General features: G+C 34.1%; 1 protein-coding gene and 1 long non-coding RNA gene across 2 annotated transcripts in view; both read right to left on the reverse strand.

Moving 5' to 3' along the window:
* Window positions 1-22,358, reverse strand: part of LOC133181907 (uncharacterized) — a 73,152-nt gene that overhangs the window by 20,246 nt on the left and 30,548 nt on the right. The gene's annotated exons all lie outside the window — the stretch shown is intronic.
* LOC133181908 (uncharacterized) lies at window positions 3,346-4,345 on the reverse strand. Its single transcript, XR_009720501.1, has 2 exons — window positions 4,029-4,345; window positions 3,346-3,444 (listed from the first exon to the last, which is right to left on the reverse strand). It is a non-coding gene; the product is annotated as an uncharacterized LOC133181908 (long non-coding RNA).

The following is a 22,358-nucleotide window of genomic DNA, read 5'->3' on the forward strand; positions in this document are numbered from 1 at the left end:
AGGTTCCAACACCCGAACCCCCCCCCCCCTCCCTGGATACGCCAATGGAGATTACGATACCTGCAAGCCTCTTTTAATTCTGTTGTTAATTTTAAAAGCTAAATTACAATTGTGATAGATACCTAGATCAACATTTCATATTCACATCATTTCAAGGTCATGATTTTTCTTATCATTACAGCCTAATTAAACAGACTTAAATAACAATGAAAATTAGAGAAAAAAAGATTAAACTTAATTACAGCTTTGTAAACTCACTAAATCTAGAAATTTTCTTTGAATTTCGTTTCGAAACACATGCATATGGTCCACGTATTGCAGTCCTTTTTTAAAGGACAGCAACTTGTTTTAGTTTATTTTTCTCGAAGAATTATATTACATGCAGAAGTTAAGATATATAAGTAAGAAAAAAGCAGTACCGTCTATGATGTCAGTAAAAGCCTTCTTCATCTCCTGGAAGGCCACCCCCTGCATGCTTGCTGAAGTATCCAGTGCAAACATAACACATGGCCCTTTCCCGTGTTGGTACTTCAGTTTTCTATCTAGTAATTTTATGCTTTAACATTTTTGCAACCTTTTCTCAAAAAGACATTGTATGATACCTTCCTAACCTTAGAAATTAAAGTAGCATAATACTTTAAAAAGATCGTTTATATATAGTAATGAATTTTTATTCTTCTTGAAGCTTTACAAATATATACTAAAATATAATTCTTACTATTTGTTGCCTCTTCGTGAGCTCTGTTCATCCAGTAATCATCATCAACAAATTTTGCCATTATGTAAAATTCTACAACATTTTTTTTATACGTGGTAACTTTAGTCTTTTGTTTTTCCTCATTCGTAATAGTATTTTATTTTATTATCATTTTATTTCCGTATGAGACGATAACTTCAGCTTTGTTGTGCTTTTCCTATGTATCCTTTATTTACGTTTCTAAAATGGGAATAGTTTGAAGAATCCAACACACCATAATCCCCTAAATTCGGTGTTATACAGGTGTTGAGAATCAGTCTGTTTGTTATGTGACGCGACAACTTGAATGCATTTTAACCTCGAGACTTCATGTTTACTACAAAGGTAGAGGGTGTCCAGAGGAAAACACCTATCTATTTAGGGTTTGTGTGATCATAACTCACAACTGTTGCCTTGAACTCGACATTAACATATATCGACGATGTATTATCATTAACAATAGTGACTTTCATTCATATGTCGATTCGATATATCCCAGTGAACTTGAAATTAAAGACACCACAGAGTCTGTCCCATCTGTTTCATATTTGGATGTTTTACTAACTTTAGACGATGGGAGCCAACTAGCAACTAAATTGTATGATAAACGGGATGACTTCAAGTTTTCCATCGTCAACTTTCCTTATTTATGTAGTAATTTCCCGCTATCACCTGCATATGGTATTTACACCTGATCCCACCTCTAATGCTTTGAGGGGTCCATGTTTTCTCTGCTCCCGATTTGTATTGTTTCAATGGACTTTTGAGCTTGAATACTTTTCGTTATCTCAACATATCATCTCCCAACTCATTTGATATTCAAGAGCATGCTTTGAATACGACTAATTTTTAAACCAAAGCAGGTTACTGACAGATAAGTTGATGTTACAGGAATTTCAACAATCTCGGTTAAAATCGGAATTTGGTAAATTCTATGGTCGTTATATGACCTTGATAGCAAATATAACACATGAATGGATCCTTATTTGGCTGACATGTTTCATACCAATTGTTAGGCCGTGTTTTTATTCTGAACTTGACTACGGAATGTTCCGTTTATCTGATCAAGTCCTCTTCAAAGACTTGTATTGTTTATACATTTTTTGAGATAGATCGATTCACCTTTTTTCATTTCATAATCTATCATTAAATTACTATATCTAATTTATTGATTATTATTTTCTGGAACTAAGTACATGTATATAAAAATGTAAATTTTCGTATGAATTCATTGCATCATTTTTTTTGTAGTACTCGATAAAATAGGGGAAAGTTTTGTAAATTTTGACATGCCCCATTTTGAAAAACAGATCGTAGAATTTTGTGTTTCTTATAAATTATGTATGAAATATATGAAGATAACGAACAGTATTCAGGCTCGAAAGTCTATCAAACAATACAAAATAGGAGCAAACACGGACCTCTTAACATCAGAGGTGGTATCAGGTGCCATGGAGGAGTGAGCATCCCCTGCCGACCGGTCACACCCGCCGTGTGCTCCTTGTCATGATCGGGAAATAACGGAAAAAATCCGTCGACAATTCAGTGTGTAAATAATGGCCTAACAATTTGTACGAAAAACGTCAGTCAGCATTTGACTCAATGATAAATTGTATTTGCTGACAAGGTCATTGTATCGACCATAGAACTTACGAAATGATGACTTTAAACGAGACAGCTGATATTCTTGTTTCATCAACTTGTTTGTCAATAACTTACCTCGTTTTAGAAATTGTACATACGTAGAGCATGCTCTTGCGTATCGAATCAACTGAGAGATATATATACCCCGTATGCAGGTGATGAAGGTATATTGAAAAGTTAAAGTCATCACGTTTATCATAAAGCTTGGTTGTTAGATTACCATTAACGTCTTTTTCAAGTAAAATATCCATATATGAAACAGATATCATAGTATAAGACATCAAATATAAAAATGTGAGCAAAAAGTCTAAGATAGTATTTTGATTTGCTTTGAAGTGCAAGAAAATAAATGTAAATGTATTTTGAGACACTCTCAAAAATACTGAGAAGGTATATTTTCCTGAAACCTCAAATGCACACGTAGGCTAGTGTAGGTTACAAAGGTATAAATAGTCCTATTATATTTGTATACGCCCCCCCCCCCTAAACTGAGATTGTTGATACCCTTATACAATCAACATATTTATCAATAGCCCTACCTTGGCTTAGGAATAGTTCTTACGCAGAACACGCCCTTGCATATCGAAACAACTGCATGGGAGACATTAAAACCATATGAAGGTGATAACGGTGTATTCATAAATAAGTAAGGGAAGACGACAATAGAAATAACGTTCACGTTTATCATAAAATTTGGTAACGGAGAAAAATTAGCATATCATATTTATTATTATTTGATATCATATACTTGTGATTTCAAGAAAAACTTGTTGGTTTAAATAGATTAAATTTTGTTTTTATAATGCTGTTTTTAAAGAGCAATTTTCAATATATTATTTATTTGCAAATCCTGTAAATATATCAAAATAACTTTTAAAAAATCTTATCAAATGCCAAATAATTAAAAAACAGTTTAAAATGCTTTGGTGAAATTTCTTGTTTTATTCTGATTCTTCTTATCTCTGCTTTGTCAACGCTGGTATTAAGTATTCCTGCATCTAATGTTGTGCCTTTCTTTTGTTTTTGTGTTGATCTGTATCATCTTTGATGCTACAATTCTAAAACTAATGTAAAAATACATCTGAGGATTAAAACAGAACAAACTGCATCTACATTTCATTATATAGTTTTACTTAAGTGAAGCTATTTCTAGCAATTTCTGCACAATTGTTACTATTTCAATACTTTTTAATAGTGTTATTTAATCGCCCGTTATGCAAATTATCCCACGTTTCCAACTATCGTTGATGCCCTGGCATACTCTACTAACTAGACAGTGATTCCTTATATTTCCATTTCATTGTGAAATAAAACTGTAAATTTAGATTTTAAAAATGTAGACGAATAGATTTAAATTACATGAGGCCTCACATGTCAATTTCAATAGTCCCCGCCCACTGACGTCAAACACAAAGACAGCCGCACGAGAATTACATGCATATTAGGCCTCCTGAGAGTCAGACACAAGACAGCCGCACGAGAATTACATGCATATTAGGCCACCTTAGCTCCTGACCTTTCGCTTGGCGAAAGTTGCATTCCGGTAGAATGATGAAGAAATCAACTCTCCTAACTTTCAAAGAGTTATCACAGAGAAAACAAATAGAAATGGAAATATACTTTGATCAATCGAACACAACATACTCACCTTTCACCATTATAACTAATCAAGACCGTCGCCATGGGGCGCTGTCGAAGTCTGTAGTTTATCAAATTGTTCACGTGGTCAGAATAGTCTACCCAAACACCAGTGTTGTCCTGCCACTGCCAGGATAGATTCCGATTTGCTAAATTTAGTTTAGATTTAGGATCTTTGCTCGACAAATGGTTTTGCGAAATCAGTGCAACGTTGGATTCCATATCTGTACTTGTTTCCACCTGAACATTATCTTTATTTGTTACGGTTACACATAGTTCAGGATTTTTATAAGTATTTTTATTATTTGACAGTATCATTGAGGCATTGATGCTTGATGTTCCTTTGACAGAAACACAGTTTTTCACAATCACAGATGAATTCAGAGAGAGGGGATTGTGATATTCGTCTTGGCTTGCAGATCTATTGATATGTACAGAACCTTTAGATATACGTCCCATTAAGTTGCCTTCTAGACCAATACCATGTGCCTCATCAGTTTCCAGATCTTCCCCTGAAATAGCCATAGGGAAGTGTTCTGTTTGGATGTTGGTAACATTTGTTTTATCATAACACGTTAACTGGTCACGTTGTTTAACTGATTCATACAAGTGTTTGGTTGACTCGGCATCAGTCTCCTCTCGTAATTCCTTACTTCGACCTTGATTTGATTTTTTACTCTGTTGTGAGTAATTTCCCGTATCTCCCTTCATGATGCCACCGCTTCGTTTAGTTGTGTGGTGTGGTGATCCCTGTAATTCAGAATTACCTGCAAATTTCGCATAGAATATTACCGTACTAATAATCCTTAAATCATTTAGATCAAAGGCAAGCAATCTTTAATTGTTGATCAGGTTATATGGAAGTGTTGTTAGTTTATCACAGCAAATATTAACTTGAGAAAAAGTTAGTTTTATACGAGAACCTTTTAAACCATTAGAAGAAAGTTTGTGTTCTGTATTAGACTCAGACGTCTTAATTGCATTCCGTTGTTCTCTAACCGCTTTCATCACGTCTGGTGAGAATGGGTCGCTATAATACAAAATATAGTATTCTGCATAAAGTATATATGTAGGAAGCACTTCAATCAAAAACAGGGCAAAGACTATACCGCTCTTGTAGGGTAGGCTTTCCCATCTAAAATCTTTCCACAGGAAAACTGGCTCTAGAGCAGGATTTTCCCCCGGAAAAGGGCTCTAGAGTAGGATTTTCCCGCGGAAGAATGTCTTAATGAAACACAAAAATTATGAACAAAGTCTTCTTGTGCCTTCAATATTTAAATTTTCAAAATGTCGACCAGTTTGATTGAAACCTACGAAGAAAGAAGATTGAAAATTTTAAATATCATTTTTCTCAGTAACTGACCAACCAATTCTTTTTTTTTTTAAAAATCTAAGTCTTATTCTTTACATCTGGTCAAACTGGTTTCAAAAAAATATGGTACAGTGTTATCGGTTGAAGAAATTTTTAGCTGTAGACATGGAAACAAAATGGAGGAATTTATTTTAAAAGAATTTGTTTCTCCAATTGTGTAAAATATTGAGGTGTGTATCTTAAAGTTTCTGATACGAGTGTCAACGAATAGTCGACTATTCCACTATCAGTCGAATGGACCGACGTTCAAATAATGAAACGACATTCGAATATTATTATAATTAAATAAGTGCAATAATAGAGTGATAACGAGATGGAATTCTCATCACAAAATTGAGAAAACGTCTTTCCTCAGAGACAGTCGATAAGATAATTTTCCTCCTTTCCATGTACGTATAGAAAGTACAGTAATTGTAGGTGCTTCACTACTGCGAGAAGTAGTCAGTAGTAGTTAAACTTCCTGTGTTGTTTTTGTGATAAACTACCCACCAATATACTGGACTTTGTAAATTATTAATTGGACTTGATCTTATACCATGTACCAATTATCTTTCGTTATAAGATTACCCATCCCTTTCCCCAATTCATTTAGTAATAAGCTTTAAAAATATAAGCTGGCAAATTTAATGATTACTAAAATGAAAACTGATTGCATATACAGACAGATTTATAAATTCGATTGACTGGGAAATCATACATTTTGAAGAATTAGGTCTCTGAATTTATTTCATACAATCACTCTTTCCAAGCGTTACGTTGCATTAATTTTGTTTAAACAGATTTAAGTTTCGTTCGAATAAGGCAATCAAATAATCGACTAAGGAAAATAAATATTTTGACATCTCTAGTTTCTGGGTTTAAATATCCAAAATACTGCCGATGCCATAGAATTAAAAAAAAGTCAATTTCTAAAAATTTGAATTTATTAAAATAAAACTTTAACAGAGCATACAAATTTCAAATCCAATATTACATCGCTGGGGTCGTAGACACACTTATGCTACGGCGTCCAAGAGCATTGTTTCTTGTATGTTTGGTTTTTGGCTTCGGCTGCTTTTTTCTTTTTTCTCTTTGAAGAACTACTGGATTCAAATATATGTACTAACGAAATGATATGTGGAACCGATTGATAATGTAAATTTTAGAATTTTCTCAGAATTTCTTTGTAAAAGCACAGATTCATTGATAAAATACTGGGCCGGTAGTGGTCAACAAATTATTAAATCTCTGATGGTGGCCTGATAAACAATTTAACATTAGTGGACAGACAGGAACAGGTGCGCTAAGAGTAGTGCTGAGACATCGAGTCTTACCATTTTACCATTTCCTACGAAGTAAATTTTTGTTTTTGTTTGTTTGTTTACTGTTTAACGTCCCTCTCGAGAATTTTCACTCATATGGAGACGCCACCACTTGCCGGTGGAGAGCTGCAAATTTTGACCTATACTCGCACTCAAAACCAGTGAGCGGTGAGGGATCTTTCTCGTGTCAACACCTACTGCGACACGGGACCTCGGTTTATACGGTCTCATCCGAAGGACCGGTTTCCACGTCCCACAGTGCGACTAAATTTTTCTCATATAAACTTTTGGCTAGAATATTGTCGATATGATTTTAGCATTGATAAAATAGGGGAACTCGTACTCTAAGAAAGAAATAGCAGGAAATTGGGCTCCAGTTTGAGATTTCTTCTCGTGGGAAGTCCTACTCTAGAGTACAGATTCCGGGATGAAAGCTGGCTCGGGGGAAATCCTACTCTACACATTTTTTCTCAGCATAGTTACTTCTTTTTTTCTTTTTTCTGAGAGTTTTATTAATATTTGTATTAAATAATTAATAATAGTAAAGAAACAAACTACCAAAGTTCGATGTCGTATTTTCCATCGTATCCAAATCTGTAATTACCCATTCTTCCACAGGGCCATCGAACCTTAAATTTAGTAGTTTTACATGCTCCTATTATTATGTTGATTAATAAATGTGTGGCATTTTTAATGCCCTTTTTTGTACGAGTAAAAAAAATCTTGTTAAATAGAAAATAAACTTTTCACAAAAAACTGAAAAAATCTATTGTTACTTATTTAAAACATTGTTTCAACTTTTCATTTTAAGCCAAGGATGGAGATTTATTTTAGCAATGACTATAATAAAGAAATGTTAAAAAAAAAACTTACATAAACATTAGCATTTTCCATCACTCGATTACATGTTCCAATGAACTGTTATAAACAGTTAAATTGACCAACACTTGGTAATATGTCCCAATAAAGAAATATTAATCAAGAACAAACATAAACAGTGGCATTATCCATCACTCGATAAAAAGGTCCCAATGAACTTACATAAACAGTTTCATTGACCATCACATTGTTAATATGTCCCCATTAAGAAATGTTAATAAAAACTTACATAAACAGTAGCATTATCTATCATTCAATAACATGTCCCAATGACCTAACATAAACAGGACATTGATCATCACTTGATAATATGTCCCAATAAAGAAATATTAATCAAGAACTTACATAAATAGTAGCATCATCCATCACTCGATAACATGTCCCTATGAACTTACATAAACAGTGACATTATCCATCACTCGATAACATGTCTCTATGAACTTATATAAACATGGCATAATCCATTTTAGCAAAATCAACAGTTTAAAAACTTACGACTTTTCAACTTTATACACAACCATTCCCCACGATAAATTAAAGTCCAGACTTTTTGATATCATTGACAGCTGCTTTTTCCATACAAATGGAACACGTTAATTTACTCACCTTGTCATTGGTCATTTGCAAAATTATTTTGTTAAAAATACACACAAGTACTCTGAAGTTGACATTAAAAAGATACTTTGAGTTTCTGATTGACAATATCTATGTGGTTTTCGGAGACCATGTCTTCCAACAATTTATTGGAATTCCCATGGGTTCCAATTGCTCCCGTTATTAGCAGCTCTTTTTTGTATTCATATGAAGCAGAATTTGTCCAAAATCTTATACGTGAAAAAAAAAATAACACTTGCTGTGACCTTCAACTCGACATTTAGATATATCGATGACGTATTGTCAATTAACAATGGTTATATTTCCATTCTTATGTCGATACGACATATCCCGGTGAGCTTGAGATAAAAGATAAAACAGAGTCTGACACATCTGTTTCATATTTGGATATTTTACTTGAAAAAGACGTTAATGGTAATCTAACAACCAAGCTTTATGATAAACGTGATGACTTTAACTTTTCAATCGTCAACTTCCCTTACTTATGCAGCAATATACCTTCATCACCTGCATACGGAGTATATCTCTCAGTTGATTCGATACGCAAGAGCATGCTCTACGAATGTACAATTTCTAAAACGAGGTAAATCATTGACAAACAAGTTGATGAAACAAGAATATCAGCAGTCTCGTTTAAAGTCATCATTTCGGAAGTTCTATGGTCGATACAATGACCTTGTCAGCAAATACAATTTATCATTGAGTCAAATGCTGAATGACGTTTTTCATACTAATTGTTTGGCCATTATTTACACACTCAATTGCCGACGTATTTTTTCCGTTATTTCCCGATCATGACAAGGAGCACACGGCGGGTGTGACCGGTCGGCAGGGGATGCTCACTCCTCCATGGCGCATGATCCAATCCTCTGATGATTTGGAAATCCTTGTTTGCTCTGCTCCTATTTTGTATTATTTAATGGACTTTTGAGCTTGAATGCTGTTCGTTATCTCCATATATTTCGATAAAATGTCCCAATGAACTTACATAAACAGTGACATTGACCATCACTTGATAATATGTCCCAACAAAGAAATATTAATAAAAAACTTACATAAACATCAGCATTTTCCATCACTCGATAACGTGTTCCAATAAACAAATGTTCATCAAGAACGAACATAAACAGTAGCATTATACATCCCTCGATAACATGTCCCTATAAACTGTTATAAACAGTGAAATTGACCGACACTTGATAATATGTCTCAATAAAGAAATATAAATCAAGAACTAACATAAACAGTGGCATTATCCATCACTCGATAATATGTACCAATATACAAACTTTAATCAAGAACTTACATAAACAGTAGTATAATGCATCACTCGATAATATGTCCCTATGAACTTAAATAAACAGTAGCATTATCCATCACTCGATAACATGTCCCTATGAACGTACATAAGCATTGGCATTATCCATCACTCGATAACATGTCCTTATGAACTTATCTAAACAGTAGCATTATTTATCACTCGATAACATGTCCCTATGAACTTACATTAACAGTAGCATTATCCATCACTCGATAACATGTCCCAATGAACGTACATAAAGCAGGGCATTATCCATCACTCGATAACATGTCCCCATGAACTTACATAAACAGTAGCATTATCCATCACTCGATAACATGTCCCAATAGCTTCTTCTCCACCATCCTGATTTCCCCAATTCCAGTCAGGGCCTGTATTTTTTTTCATTTTTAAATATGAAGGGTTTTAATAAAAATCGTTACTTGGCCGCTTATTCTATAATATGTACAAAAAGTGACTTCCATATAATTTGTTTTTTTTCTATGTGTATAGCAGGAAACTATATTGAACATTTATGATATGAAATACCTCTCTTAACAAAACATCCAACAGCGACAAATCCGTCAACAGGAATCCTGGGTTCATCACAAACCACAATATCGTACAGGTTTCTTATACCGTATTTGTACAAATTGCGATGTCCATTATCCCACTCCACGTGTACTAAACCGACTGTAAAACACATTTAAATAAAATTACCTATTTTTATCCATAGTCTTAAAAAAAATCCTTTCTACTAACGCAATTCATATTCATGTTTAGTCACCCAAGCCTTAAAAGAATATTCATAAGATTTTAAATTTAAGCTTGTCGATCATGTAATCAGTAATATATAATTGATAGAGAGCATTTTAGCTGCATAAGCATTATATATATATATATATATATATATATATATATATATATATATATATATATATATATATATATATATATATATATATATATATATACCGTCTTTCCCATGACCCACAATGGTTCCAATGCCCTCGCTGTCCTGGTTCTGAAAACTCCAATCAGGACCACGACAAACCCTCGTACCAAGTCTGGGAACTATGGAGTATTTTTCCTTAAAACAAACTTCATCCATGTCTTCATCATTTCTATGCTGTGCCCTGGTTATTCTCTCTTTGTTATGCATCAGCTCGTATATGGTGTCCTGAGATTATAAAATTTAACTAAATACTAGTAACTGAGATTTTATCATTTCATAAAATTTATCTCCGAAGTCTTTTGAACGGTTGGTCCTACGGTTTTCATATATCTCATGTTTATTTCTTGTGACAAGACCCTTCTTTGGGTAGCAACATTATTAGCCCCATTATCTTGACCTACATTTGGAAAAAAAACACATTAACCTCGCCTTCAACTTTTGAAGGGTTAGTGCTAGGGTTTCGTATTTAACGAATGATATTTTATGACAGGATCTTTCCTTTGGTACCAACTTTTTTGACCTCAGTTAGCTCATGACCTTGATCTTGGAGTATGACCTACTTTCGAAAATCTAACCTTTGCTTTATTTTCTGAATGGTTGGTATTAAGGTTTTTACATTTTACATGTCAATTCCTTGTGATAAGTCCTTTCTTTGAGTACTAACATTTTTGAAAAAAGTTTTGTCTTAGTTTTGAGCTTCCATACGGAGGCATTAATGTTTCAAAAATACATCTTGTTTTCACAAGTGATACCTATATTACTTCTTTCTGTACTTCATACATGGTTACCCCTTTAAGCAAGAGAAATATGATTCCTATGTTCGCTTTCCTCCGCCTTAAGCAACCATTCCAATATGCAATGATTAAGCGATTTCAACAGAATGATAAATATTGTAAAGCACTCAATTTAATTTTTCTACCTTTACAACAATAATAATTTTAATTTTGAGAAGCTTTATATTTAAACGTTCGATTAATTTACACTGATATGTTTTACTTAACTGATTTGCCCACTTATCTTGATATCTTGATATCAAATACCTGTATGTCGGTATCGGTGTATACATATCGATTTTAACACTATTAAAGACGCCAAATATTATGTAAAATATGTAATTTTGGACTTGAACTGACCGCTGAATCTCCATGTGAATTCTATAACGCACTGAGACAAATAAATTCATGAAATTTCTGATAAAATGATGGATGGACGGAAGCAACACAAAATGATTCCTTTGTACATCTGCAATGCTATGTAGGCGACACAAAATTACAAAAATGACAAATAAATGTATATACCAAATCGTCTTCCTCATGGGTTTGCCAAGAGAGAACAGATTCTGCGACAAATCTCAAATTTCCTCTTTCAATTCCTTCCCTGTTTGTTACTTTGCAAAGAAAATCTGCCGCTATCTTCAAAAAACAACACAACTCGTCTTTGAAAATGTTGGCTAACCATTAAAGCAAACACTTACCGAATTCTTGGGAATAAGAGAAAAAATATATATATTTACGTAATGTAATGTATATCGTCCGAAGCTCTTTGCTTCATAAATTTCCAATACTTTTCCTCCGTTCGAATTCGATGATATTGCATTCAATAGATCCTACAATGAAAAGTGAAGATAACAAGCTCAAAAGTCCAACTAAACATTACCAATAGGAAGCAAACACCGACCTTGAGACATTTAAAAGAATTTTGATTATATAAGCAGATATTTGATAAATATAGGATCTCCCAAGGTTTGTGTTTGGATATTTTTTAATCCAATAATTGTATGTTTTCATCCCGGAGCCTTGGCGACATTCTTTTTTTTATTTTTGTTTTACGAAGCTATTCCATGTTTAACACTGTTTTATATTATATATGTAAATCCACAATATTTGTCTTGATAAAATTCACGCAACAACCATGGATATCAAAACGAAATCCTATGAGCTATATCCATGCACTGTAAAAAGAAGTAAACATGTGATTAATACCGTTGTTGTTTAGTGGAATTTCCCCCATAGCCAGCTCCCCCCCCCCCCCCCGGAAATTGTACTTTAGAGTAGGATTCCTCCTATAGGGGAAATCTCATACTAGAGCCAAATTTCCCCCGCTTTCTTTCTCAGAGTAGGATGTCCCCCTTCTTTATAGATCAGTATAAACCACAGCCGAAATAAAGTATTTCTATGAAAAAGATAAGCGGGAAACTGATTTTTAATTAGCAAATGATTGTTTTTCGATTTATATACTGTTCAATTGTAGTAAGAATTTTCTAAACATATATTTCAAATCATGGAGTCTCAACCCGAATATTTAGCTTTCAAAAGAAATGTAAAACTCCTCAGATTCAATGTCTTAACACCTCTAATATGACCTAGTATGCTTCTATTCCTTAACCTCTTGATTATGCATACTACGCGCACATTTTATTAACTCTACTCCGTTTATTTCCAATTCTTTAATCAGAGACCAGATGAAAAAATACGATTTTAATGCTTTAAAAATTGGATGGAGGGAACGTTGCTGAGAAAAAAATGAGATTTAAAATTTTCATTCTTCTTTCTTCGTATGTTACAATACATCTGGCCACCATTTTGAAGAAGGGACACTTGTAATAATGCATCCCCTTTCTTACCCCTCATAACATAAGTACATGTACAGCCATTATATATATTTCACTGGGGGGAAAATTGGCTCTGGGAGAATTCGCACTCCATAACTAGTACACAAAGTAGAATTTCTCCCAGGAATAATGAACCTGGTGTTGGATTTCCTTGGGGAAAATCCTACTCTAGAATCATTTTCCCGTGTGGGAAATCCTACTCTAGAGCCTATTTTCATTGGAAAAATCCTACTCTAGAGTCAGTTTTATGGGGGAAAGATTTTAGAGGGGAAAGGCTACTCTACAAAACCTGTAATAAGTTGTTCGGATTTTAACAAAAATTATTTGCATATCGTCACTTACGTAATTAGGGTTTTCTCCTACTGGAAAACAGAAAATTGGAGATATTCTTCCTATTTGTTGTGTAATTGAAAAGAGTGGTCTCAACACCTTTACAACAAAGACAAAAGGATTATTGGACTGTAATATTCTGCTTCATGTTTTCATTTCTTTACAGAAAACGTAATTTATATCTTTTTTTACAAAGTTCGTATCACAAAATAGGAAATTTCTCCCTGCAAGGAATATTTACATGATCATTAAGCATGGTATCCGCCTCACTGTCTGTGGCATTCAAATCTGTAAAATCTGTCAGTCTACCATCTGTGAAAACAACCACCCGAGGATGAAGAAGAAAGTCTCCAATTTGTCTTGTGTGGGCTACAATTTTTATATTTTCTGTTTTATTTATATCAAAGCCGACATAGAAAATTTATGCATCGTTTTCATCTACAATTCTTTTATGAATTTTATATTATAGAGAGAAAGGAAACTAACCCAGTAACACTTCGAAATTATTTTCCAGTTTCTTTAGTAAAACCTCCATCAAAACGAGAAGACTGTGAGCCAATGCTCACTAATAATACCCCCGCTCTGATGTGAATACACAGGTTCAGTTATGGACAGACACAGTGATAATCAGGAAATTGCCATCGGATTTGTACAAAATGAATCCCAACATATGGCATGCCTAAACAAAGAGTGTGTTAAAATTTCAAGCACCTGCGATGAGTAGTTGCTGAGAAAACTACGACCAAAATTTGTTATGTATGGTACGGACAGATGCACGGATAAACAGGAAGTTGACATCGAATTTGTACAAAACTGAATCCCACCATATGACATGCCTAAGCAAAGAGTGTGCTTAAATTTCAAGCATCTGCGATGAGTAGTTGCTGAGAAAACTACGACCAAAATTTGTTATGTATCGTGCGGACTGACGCACGGATAAACAGGAAGTTGACATCGGATTTGTACAAAAATGAATCCCACTATATGGCATGCCTAATCAAAGAGTGTGCTAAAATTTCAAGCAACTGCGATGGGTAGTTGCTGAGAAAACTACGACCAAAATTTGTTATATATGGTACGGACAGACAAACGAATAAACAGGAAGTTGAAATCGGATTTGTACAAAAATGAATCCCACTATATGGTCTGCCTAAACAAAGAGTGTGCTAAAATTTCAAGCATCTGCAATGAGAAAACTGCGACCAAAATTTGTTACGGACAGACAGACACACATCTAGACAGACAGACGGACAGACAGACACACAAGGGTAAAACAGTATACCCCCCTCTCCTTCGGAGCAGGGGTATAATTAATACATGTAGTTAAAATTGAATACTGTATACATGGTTATTTTCGCCCTTTCACACCAGGCTTTCTGACATCGATCACAGACAACTGCTTTTTCAATCAAAATTGAACTCGTTAATTTACTTACCTTGTCATTGGTCATTTCCAAAATTATTTTGTTAAAACCATACAGATTGTAGACACAGATACTCCGAAGTTGTTAGTAAAAATATGCTTGAGTTTCTGATTGACAATATCTATGTAGTTTTTTTTGGAGATCAAGTCTTCCAACATTCTTATTTTCATATGAATCAAAATTTATTCAAAAATTCTGCATGAAAAGGAGTCTTGCTGTGGTACCGGTCACTGTAGGACGCTCGCTTCGTGCTCGGGAGGCCCGAGTTCGATTCTCGTTCGCCGCGCCGCGTCAAACCTAAGACGTAAACATAGGTCGTGACTGTTCCTTCGCCAAACGCCCGGCACTAGAAGTGAAAGTCACGGGTCTTTCGGATGAGACCTTAAAACCGAGGTCCCGTGCCACTGTAAGCGTTGGCACTGTAAAGAACCCTCACTGCTCAATGGCCCTGAGTGCCGAGTATAGGTCTAAATTTGAAGCCCTTCACCGCCATACGGTGACGTCTCTATATGAGTTAAAAATTCTCGAGTGGGACGTTGAAGCCCTTCACCGGCATACGGTGACGTCTCTATATGGGTTAAAAATTCTCAAAAGGGACGTTAAACAACATACAATCAATCAATCAGCTGTGGCCTTTAGCATATTATTTACCTTAGATTTATCGACGACATTTTATCAATTAACAATGTTCATTTTCATTCCTACGTTAAAGGTAACATAACATCTAAAGTTTATGATAAACGTGAAAGTCCAACTTTTCTATATTCAACTTTCCTTATTTTTTAGCATTACAATACGATAAACTTTTAAACCGAGGCAAGCTATTGATAAAGTAATTGATGCCACAAGGATAACAACTGCCTCGTTTAAAGTCAACATTTCGCAAAGAATATGGTCGATACAATGGCCTTGTCAGCAAATACAATCTATTGACCGGTCGACAAGGGATGCTTAGTCCTCCATGACACCTGATCCCAACTCTAATGTTTTTAGAGGTCCTTGTTTGCTCTGCTCCCAATCTATATTGTTTCAATAGACTTTTGAGCTTAATTGCTGTTCCTTATCTTCTTATTTCATACTTGAAATGAGTTTGCTTTTAAAAAGTGTGAAGACTTTCTTTTTAGACAGGGGGGTACTACTTCTTACAGTCATCCGAGAGCCAAAAGAAAGCAGCCTTTACCTACTCCTTCGTACAGTTCATCGAGGGCCAACAAGAAAGCAGTCTTTACCTACTCCTTCGAACAATTCATCGAGGGCCAACAATAGAGCAGTCTTTACCTACTCCTTCATACAGGTTATCGAGGGTCAACAAGAGAGTAGGCTTTACCTACTCCTTTGTACAGTCCTTCGAGAGCCAACAAGAAAACAGTCTTTACCTACTCCATCGTACGGTCTATCGAGGGCCAACAAGAAAGCAGTCTACCTACAAATTCGTACTGGTTATCGAGAGCCAACAAGAAAGCAGTCTTTACCTACTCCTTCGCATAGTTTATCGAGGGCCAACAAGAAAGCAGTCTTTACCTATTCCTTCGTAAATTTTATCGAGGGCCAACAAGAAAGCAGTCTTTACCTACTCCTTCGTACAGTTGATCGAGGGCCAACAAGAAAGCAGTCTTTACCTACTCCTTCGTACAGTTCATCGAGGGCCAACAAGAAAGCAGTCTTTAACTACTCCTTCGTACAGTTCATCGAGGGCCAACAAGAAAGCAGTCTTTACCTACACCTTCATACAGTTCATTGAGGGCCAACAAGAAAGCAGTCTTTACCTACTCCTTCATACAGTCCTCCGAGAGCCAACAAGAAAGCAGCTGTAATTGGAGAGGGCCCACCACATTCCACATTCTCTAGAATAAGCAATAAGTACTGGTTCCAAATTTCTACAAAGTACTGGCATGACCTTTACGCCTCATAATAGATATAATGCTATGCATACGCAGCGGGCAGAAGTCAGAAAAACTACTGATAATTTTTCAAGATATTCTTAATTCAAGATTATAGTGCCATCAGATGTTCGTAGACAGCATACATAACCAGGGGTTTTGAAAAGATATCAATTGATGAAAATTTTTGTATAATTTAAAGAAAAATATTCAAAAATTACTAAACATATATTCTACATGTTTTTATTAATATCCAGACTTGTTTTAGAAGAAGTGTACAGCAGCATATATAGACAATAAAATGTAGTACACCGTTCCTTTAAATATTGGAACCCTTCAACTCCAGGGAAAAAGACAATAAAGTTCAAACTATGTTGCGTATGTCCTTTACAACCCACATAAGATCATAACTTAAAAATCATAAATTTCTTTTTTATAATTATCAAGAAACACACTGTTTGAATTGAGAAAAAGGATGAATCTTTTACAGTAGCACAAACTATTCATCAGTTTTTTTAGTTCAAGCGCCATGTGTCTATGTATAAAATTCTACGAACGACAAAATCGACAGGTTCGTCTTTTTGAACAATATGTTTATCTCATTATGGAGTCATAAATGAAATATTAATCATGCTTTATAATTTTCAGACAATTCAAATTTGTGTGAATTAAACGAGTTATAATTACCTATACTTTGTTTTATTGCAGGATATTGGTTCGAATAATAATTAAGAAATGTTGTTTCTTGACCCATAGCTATTATGGAAACATTTTCTTCAAGATCTGAGTGCTGATCAAACTCTACAAATGGAATTAAAGTACCATTATAACTAACAACATATAACTTGGACACTGAATGATTTTGTCCAGTATTAAATTACATACCATCTAATATTGCCGAAACTCCCCTCTTCATCTCTGTTAAAGGTTCCCCTCTCATACTCTCCGAAAAGTCCAGTATGAATAGAACACAGCTTCCTCTCCCCTTTTGATATCGATGAGCTTTCTCTACAATAAAAGAGTGAGTTAGATCATAATTTAAAAGTGATTAGTTAGAACACATTATATTAAGGGTGATATCCTCTTACCATTTTTCTCAATAGAAATCACAAAAGGTATTGCTATTATAAGATTTAGTAACAAATTTTATTCCTCTGATTATGATGTTCTTCCATTTGTGGATGATCATGTATTAATTAAATTAAATTAATTAAAATTAATTCAATTAAATAAATTGGTTATTGTTTTAATTTTTTGATATCTTTGAAACGCCGTTGATTTTAATTGTGTAATTTACAGAAAAGTTCTATCTTTATGTAAAGTAATAAATCAAATAGAAAGATATTTTAAATTTTGGTTATCTGAACTTATAAAAAATACACCATATATGACTTTAATCTCAATGATTAATTTTCATGCTCTATATGTACGAACAATTTCTTAAACGAGGCAAGTTATTGACAAACAAGTTGATGAAACAAGAATATCAACAGTCTCGTTTAAAGTCATCATTTCGCAAGTTCTATGGCCGATACAATGACGTTGTCAGCAAATACAATCTGTCATTAAGTCGAATGCTGACTGAAGTTTTTCACACTGATTGTTATGACAGTGTTTAAACATGGCATTGTTTCAATGGATTTTTTTAGCTTGATTACTGTTCGTTATCTCCATATTTCATTTCACTCATTTTACATTTACAAGCACAATTTTGCCTGCGCTGTTTTAGTTTAATATTCTTGTATAATTTACACTTCCTAAAAAGATATCAGCTTATACCTGTCTTTCCTCTCGATAAGATATCTAGGCAATGTAAAATGTAAGTAATAACATTTCACTGTTTTGTTTGATTGCTCATATAGTTGTTTATCATAATAATAAAACAACGTACGTTTTCCAGCTTCAATTTTGGCCAGCGAGAGCCACATTGCTTCATGCATAGTAGTTTCCATACCAGTGTCCTGAAAACAATTTTGTTATTCACATATCAGAAGTTAACGATTCAGGATAAAAATCAGGAAAATACTAATCAAAGCTGACTAAAATTTTCATTGTAATAGATAAAAACACTAAATAAAAGACTTGCCTTATTTTTGCTGTTAGTTCATAGAGCCCTATACAACAGGAAGTTTTTATGTATCATAATTATTAAACAGGCACAAAAACACAGGAAGGAAACTAATATATACAAATGCAAAAAGCTAAACTTAAGCAACTTTGTTAAATTCAGTTTAAACAAAACTGATGTCATTTTTAATTTTGGCACAATTAAACGGAGAATTTAAGAAACAATAGTAAATAATTTGCTGGATATACACTGAAAACTACAACAAAATATGTCGAGTCGAAACGAGAGGTTGATAATTGTACAATGGAATTTAAATCTTTTGGAATAAATCAACCTCAATGCATCGTTTCAATATCAAATCATCTTCATCCCAAATTAAGATACAATTGTATTATGACAAGTAAAGCACCTAAGTATATAAAAATAGCTTAACTGATATATTAGCTCACTGGAGCTTTTCTGCTCTTTTGTAATGTCTAGCATCTTTCTATATGTAAACTCTACACATTTCCGACTTCTTCTCCAGAACCATTGGACCCACCAAACTTAATACTCAGTACAGAGAATTTTTGGGGAAAAAATAAATTGTCCAAATTAAGGGTCATGTTTCTCCAAAGAGAAGATAATCAAGAAAAGGCAAAAAGGCTGGATCATTGAAAAAGATTTTTTTCTTAAGAACTACTGGGCCAGAAAAGATTATTTTTCAAAACATGGTCCCATGGTATATATTTTTATATGGGCATGTAGGAAAATTCTTAAGAAATCTTCTTAAGAACAGCAGGGCAATGTTTAGTCATGGTAATATGTAAACATCCTCAAACATCTTCAAATAGTGCAGAACAAGAAGAGCTGGGCTATGGTTGATCACCTTAATATAGAGGCATGCTCAGATAGTTAAGATTCAAGTTGATTCAGATCATGGCCTCGGAGGGCAAGGTTTGATGCCACAATGAGTAATCAAAATTTTACAATATATTACAATTTCTTTTTAAATCTTCTCAAAAACCACTTATCAATTTGCAAGCATTCCAATGTAGTGCAGAATCATATTTGTTCACTTCGGATAAGATAGGACTAAAATAGGCAGCCAAAGTTTAACTTGAGAATACGAACGAAGTTAAAATCTTTCAAGGGTAGCAGACCACACTTTACCATATTAATATGCAAACATTCTCAAGTTATATGGAGTCTTTTTTTAATTCTTTGACAACATCTTTGTAGTTTTTGGAGACTCGGTCTATTGGGATTGCAATGGACACGAATTGTGCTCCTTTATTAGCGGACCTACTTTTATATTCCTATGAAGCAGAATTTATCCAAAAACTTATACATGAAAGGAAAACACTTGCTGTGGCCCTCAACTCGTTATTTTAGATCTATCGACGAGGTTTTATCGATTAACAATAGTTACTTAAGGTTTTAGTGCTGCTAGATGAAAGGTCAATGGGAAAAGGTCAAGATTTTATTGATGTGGTTTCCAATATAACTTTGTTAGATTTCTTGTTATTGCAGCACAGGCAGTGAGATGCTAGAACATACTGTAAAGGGTAAGTCATTGTCGCTGATGAGCAAGAACTTTTTATGATCCAATTCCCGAAGCCATAAAATTAAAAATGATTTGATTATTCTAACCGGTCCAGACCATTTTTATTGATAAGCAAACCTTTTACAACCGGAAATGGAAATGGGAAAATGAGCATGCCTTGATAATTTGCTGCAAAAACTGTAATTTTGAACTGGGTAAATGAAATAGTAGTTCATTGTTCGGTGAATTTGCAATAAAAGTGCTCGTTGTGAAGGTGATTTGCTGCATTAAATGGATAAAACAAGAGTACGGATAAAGCGATGCTTTAGCCATTGATTGTCTATAATTGAGTTTTAATTTATCCTGTTATTTGTGGATATCCTTATACATTATATTCAATTTCGTAACGTTTTTTTTTTATTCCACTTAATTTAGATCCTAGTGAAAATGTCGGATAATGTTCTTCATCAATTTTTACAACAATATTTTAATATTCTACATTCCTAGTTCAATGATATTGTTTCTTCTACAATTGCTGTACAAAAGAGAAATTGGACAATGTAAACCAAGGACTGAATGCTTGCTATGTTTAAAACATTTTTGTGACGTCGTTCTTTTGTTTCTAAGTCTCATATTTCAAAGGATGTATTAGCCTAGTCCAATATGATTTTCAGGAGTACAGTATTATTTCTAATATTGTACTCCAAAATAATACCTGACTATGTGAAACAAAGGTTGAGTTCACCTAGCTTTTACACAACGACTGGATAAATGAACAAATAGACAAAAAATATGCATTTTTTTTTATAGAAATCAAGATCTCGTAATCCAGTTGAAGCTATATAGAATCCATTTCATGGTATATGGAGATGAACATCTCATAATTCAGTTCAAGGAAAGAAACTTCCAAAGTAGGAATATCCCAGAAATCCCTTGGAATTTATACCCAGGTCACTGATTGTGAAACTACCGGTATCCAAATAAATCCACGAAAGTGGTTCACTTAAGAATGTTAGCATTCAGGGGAAGAAAAAGCGAAATGCGGACAAGTTTACATTCGATCTGTAAATATATCCCAATACAACTCCGATTTTTTCCCGTAAAATTTAATTTCAATATATATTTCCAAATTAATTTTCCTGGAAAATTTGCCCACTGGTCACTTACTACATCTTCATCTGTTAAAAAAATGAATCCTTCACACTACTCCCAGAATCGCTTGATGTCGTGAAGTTGCTCAGCTCTTTTTAACGCAACCGTAGAGTGCCACAACAATATATAATACATGATTGGGGTTAAGTAAGGGTTTTTATTCATCCCTCTGAAAAAAATGTCTTAAACCCCGAAGCACCCCTATTCATCTGGTTTGGTCACCAACATTCAGTATCGTATTTTGAAAATAGTCAATTCAAAAGTGCATCGAAAAAATGTTTTAAGTAAGATACAAAAACTCAGATGGTCTATTATGTCAGATACGGGACTGAGATTCGGTGCTTCGCATCTCGTCCCAGTCCCGTATCTGACATATTAGACCATCTTCGTCTTGTATTCCTTTATTTCCAATTGAAATCTGAACATAACAAACAGTAACCATGCTCATGAGTCCAATTAAACAATAAAATTGAGAGCAGAGTAAACACATATCAGAGGTGGGATCAGGTGCCATGGAGGAGTGAACATCCTCTGTCGACTGATCACACTGCCCTGTGCCTTTTATCTTGATAGAATTCTTAGACAATTCAATATTAAAGTAATGGACAGAACAATTTGTATTAAATACATCAGTCATCATTCGACCTAACGGCAGGTTGTATTTACAAACAAGGTTAGAATTTGCGGAACGTAGACTTTATACGAGATTTATACAACCATTTGTCAGTAGTCATCTTTGGCTTAGACATTGTTCTTACGCAGAACATGCTCCTGAGTATCGAATCAACTGAGAGACATAAAAACCTAATGTGGGTGATATTGGTATATTGAGAAATAAATAAGGGATGTGGACAATAGAAAAAGATGTTTTCAAGTTTTTCATAAAGTTTATGTTATTTTGCAAAGTTAACATTTTTGTCGATTTAAG

The sequence above is a fragment of the Saccostrea echinata genome, unplaced genomic scaffold (genome assembly GCF_033153115.1).
Source record: "Saccostrea echinata isolate AGI-Se365-2 ecotype Australia unplaced genomic scaffold, CSIRO_AGI_Sech_v1 ptg000009l, whole genome shotgun sequence".
NCBI classification, from domain to species: domain Eukaryota; kingdom Metazoa; phylum Mollusca; class Bivalvia; order Ostreida; family Ostreidae; genus Saccostrea; species Saccostrea echinata.